Source organism: Vicia villosa, unplaced genomic scaffold, assembly GCF_029867415.1.
Source record: "Vicia villosa cultivar HV-30 ecotype Madison, WI unplaced genomic scaffold, Vvil1.0 ctg.003445F_1_1, whole genome shotgun sequence".
Classification (NCBI taxonomy): domain Eukaryota; kingdom Viridiplantae; phylum Streptophyta; class Magnoliopsida; order Fabales; family Fabaceae; genus Vicia; species Vicia villosa.
Window position 1 is genome coordinate 228,312 of NW_026706207.1, and position 4,606 is coordinate 232,917.

The 4,606-nt window shown below is 37.3% G+C and overlaps 1 long non-coding RNA gene across 1 annotated transcript; it reads left to right on the forward strand.

Annotated features, from left to right (window-relative positions):
* Positions 1–1,236: 1,236 nt before the first annotated feature.
* On the forward strand, positions 1,237–4,343 carry LOC131641002 (uncharacterized). Its single transcript, XR_009295403.1, has 2 exons — positions 1,237–2,398; positions 3,049–4,343. It is a non-coding gene; the product is annotated as an uncharacterized LOC131641002 (long non-coding RNA).
* Positions 4,344–4,606: the final 263 nt, after the last annotated feature.

A 4,606-nucleotide genomic window follows, 5' to 3' on the forward strand; every position in this document is an offset into this window, starting at 1 on the left:
AAGGTTCTCATTTATTTTGAGAATCCCGTCACATAAACGCATTACATGCATCATGACATGGCATAAAAAAACTAACTTTGCCTTTTTCAGGTTACTGCTGCAGTCAAATAAACAACTTCAAAACCTTTGGATCTAAGTCGATACCTTGGACGGTTCCTTAATGATCTACCTTTGGATCTAAGTCGACACCTTGGACGGTTCCTTAATGATCTACCTTTGGATCTAAGTCGATACCTTGGACGGTTCCTTAATGATCTACCTTTAGATCTAAGTCGATACCTTGAACGGTTCCTTAATGATCTACCTTTGGATCTAAGTCGATACCTTGGACGGTTCCTTAATGATCTACCTTCGGATCTAAGTCGATACCTCAGACGGTTCCTTAAATGATCTACCTTCAGATTTAAAGTTGATACCTCAGACGGTTCCTTAAACAATCTACCCTCAGATTTAAGTCGATACCTCGGACAGTTCCTTAAACAATCTACCTTCAAATTTAAGTCGATACCTCAGACGGTTCCTTAACCAATCAACCATTTCCTAAGATCTAATTCAGTTACTACGAACGATACTGACACGACAAGAGATCTAATTCTATCATCACGAACGGTGTAGACACGATCACCTCTCCAAGATCTAATTCGGTTACTACGAACGGTACTGACACGATCAACACTCAAACAACTACTTCTCAAACACTTCAAACATAATCTAATGCATGATGGCATCTTCAAGCCCATCTCCGACAAAGGTCTCTACTTCAGCAAGGACAAATTTCTTGGTATTCTAGTGTTCAATCCTCTTCTACCTTCAGATTCCGACTGGTATACAAACCACTCTACATCTTCAGGTTTAAGATAATTGAAAAGGGGCAGTTGTCATACCCTAAAATTTGCCCACATATATTTACGATGGCCACTTTATTTAGAATAAAAGGGATGGGGGCGTTTGGTAAGAGTGTAAGGTTTGCGAGTACGAGCTCCCGAGTTCGAATCCAATTTACTAACATTTTTTTTATTTGGTTGCTAAATCTAGTTTTAATTTTAATTTTTTCATTTATATTCAAAAATCAAAAAATAAGTTTTTTTAATAATTTAATTTTAATTTTAGTATTTATTAATTAAGCAATTTAAAAAAAAATATTTATTACTTTTTGCCATTTTATGCACTTTTTAGTTAAAAAAATCCAAAATACAAAAAATATTTGATTGATTTTATTTTAGGACAATTTTTATCAAAATAGTTATAATTTGAAGATCAAATCAAATTTGATTTCAAATTTTAATTATTATTGATTTTATTTTATTTTAAGTGTAACCTAATTTTGTCTTATAAATACTAATCTTATTCTCTAACCTCTCTCACATTCATAATCCTAACTTTTTAACCCTATTTTCACTAACCTTTTATCACCTCTTTCACGCACAAAATTCCGTCACCGTGTTTATACTTCCACCATCATCTTTATGATACAAGACATAAACAACTATAAACCAAAAACCAAGCCTTTGTTCATAGAATACAAACCAACACCACCTATTCTATACACAGTAAAAATCAAGAGATGTTCACAGTCTTTTTTTTATTTTTTCTAATTTCTAACCAGCGTTACTGTTTCAAATTCTATCATTAATTTTTTTTCATGAAATTCTCTTCATTACTAACACATGTGATACTTTGAATTTTAGTTTGTTCCCTTTTGCAGATTAAAGATGGTATTCATACAGAGAAAAACATTGGTTTGTTCATCACCTCACAACAACCTGCAGCCGACAGATCCACACGGACAACAGCTCCACCTCCCGATTCCGAGTCGACGGCTTCTGCGTTCTTTGCCTTCGGTCAACCACTGCTACGCCCAGCGTAGAGCAACCACGACACCATGCTCTAACAGACTTCAAACCAACCGGCCATCACTCCACACCGCCATCGTCGTCGAGGCTCAGCCGTCATCAAGATCCAGCCGCTAATCTCTCCGATCTACAACATCCGTTCCACCGCAAAACAACCGCAGTGTCACGCTAACAGCATCACCACCGTCGTTGATGCTGAACGGGATAGTGTTACGGAAGAGGAGCTCACCATGGAGTCGCCATTGGCCGCAAACACCGACACAGAGTTTCTACAGATTTCAACAACATTACCTGCAGATTCAATCTCTCACGTTCAACAAACAGCGTCATCGTTCTCAAGCCGCAACGCCGACGCATTCGAGCATCTCCGCGTAAAGACTCCGATCCACCGTTCCAAATCGGCCATGTCGTTTTCAGTGCAATCTGAAAAAGCCCCTTCGTTCAGCAGGCCGTACCACCGCTCCTCGCCGGGGACGCGCCACCTATGGCTGTCCCTTATGATCGTGACCACACCGCCGCTAATACGAGATCTCCGCACTCATCTGGTAGCTTCTTGTTCTCTCTTTTGCTTTTTCACTTAGTACTTCTACTCTGTTTGAAATGTTTTTGTGTCTGGGAGTAAGTAATGTGAATGAAAGAGTAAAGATGAGAAGTTTTCATTTTGTATGAAAATAATGAATATTCTAATAATGGTTTTTAAAACCAATTTGATATCTTGGCAATTATGAATTCAAGATGGTCAGTACTCAGTACCCAATGCGTATGGCTCTAGTTTTGCTTTTATTATTATTTATTTTTTATGTATGCTAGTTTGATTGTTATTTATTCATTGACAAGGTTGTATATTATAATTAGAATTGTGATGTTTCACTTGGGCCGGTTCCGATTCACTTCTGATACTAATACTATTCATTCACTTATACACCCCTTTGGACTAGCACCTTTAATTATTTAAGTTTAAACATCTTATTTAGTTATTTATCTTGTTTAAAATATTACAAATACAAAAACATGCTGGTAATCCCTATCACATTAAAATATCAAAAATCTTTTGGTTAATTCTCTCTTTAGAAGTTAACGGGTTTCTTAGATATATTTTGTTATGTCTTTTGGATAATTGTTAATACTTTTTATCATTTATGCATTATTGTATATATATATATATCCGTACTAACGTGTTTTTATCTTTTGCGAGGTACTACCATCATGAGCATTGGACTGTGCATGAATTAATCTAATGTTTCAGAGCCTGCAGTTCCATGGTGAACCTTCAAGATTCGACCACACCGGTTTCTAGCATCCAAGCATCCAGGTCACAATAAGTTTTCTTAATAAACCTTAGGGGTTTAGTGTTTCAGGGTTAGCATCAGGATTTCCTCTGACTACAAACCCTATCAGATCAAATCAAGCTAAGTACTTTTGCTTATTTTATTATTTTAAATTCATTATATCCTTAGGGTTAATTCTGTTTGCCTCCGAACCGATAATGCACTCACGCCTCTGTTTATTCTCTCTTTTCCAATTTTCAGGGTTTGTCGACTGCCAAAGCTACGAGTATTGATAACCCTAACCCTGATATTTTATGTCTTTTATTATTACTTATGCCAAACCCTATTGGGGATCCGCTGGTTTCATTGTCCCCTTCCCCATATTTGCTATTATTGTTGCTTTATATTAAACTGCGTGGTTAGTAATTTAGGGAGTGCAACCTTGAATTGAATTAGCCTCACTAATTATAAGATAATTTAATCGAATTAATCACGTGATTGATGCACCCACGCACACTTTTGAGGTGACCTCTTTGTTGCCTTGTTGCCTGTTGCCTTGTGTTATTTTGCAGAATAGCCAGTCCCTCGAATACGAGGATACCTTAGCCAGTTGCCTCGATTAAGATCATGGTCCCTAATGATGCTGCCTTCGATATGCTTGATCTCGACCCTCGGAAGTTGCCTACGAAAAAGGCTAAGGTATCCTCTGGCTGACTACGAAAGGCTATTCTGGTCCTTCCCCTTAGACTACCTGCCTCTCTATGGCATGGGTCAGTCTTATGGCGAAGGATATTTTGATGACCCTTCAACCTCCAAATGAAAGGCTTCCTGCCCTCTTATGGCAAGGATAGACCCTTTCACCCTGAAAGGCTAAAAGAACATTTTTCATCTAACCAGGTAATTTGCCCTTAATTGCATGCTCTGGTTTAAAAACTTCTTTCTACTATTTTCTAAACACTTTCAAGGCTACGCTCATTTACGAGCTAAAGTCCTTGTTTCTTCTTCTTCTACATTTCTAAAACTTTTTGTTTCGAAAACGAGCAAAGCAATTAAGAGCCCATGGAAAACCATGGATGCAAAGGGTGCTTTTTAAACCTTCCCTTTGCATAATTACCCCCCGAACTCAAAATCTTTTTAAAAGGTATTTTCCTGTTCTTTTAGCCTTTCCGATATTTGGATAAAATAAAAGTCGGTGGCGACTCAAGCTTAACCGCGACATTTTCGATTATAAAAGTCAGTTCACCGTATTACAAGAGCATTCTTAATGAATAGCATTTATCAGAGCATATAAAATGAAGAAAATGTATCAGAGCGTATTCTCAACCGAGAACATCAGAGCATTCTACGAATGACTATCAGAACATTCTTCTTCTTGCTTCTGATCTTGAAGCTTCACAACACTAAGCTTGCTTCAATTTTTCAAGAACATGCTTCTTTATAGAATTGCCTTTCCAACATCAGAGCATTCTACGAATGACTATTGAA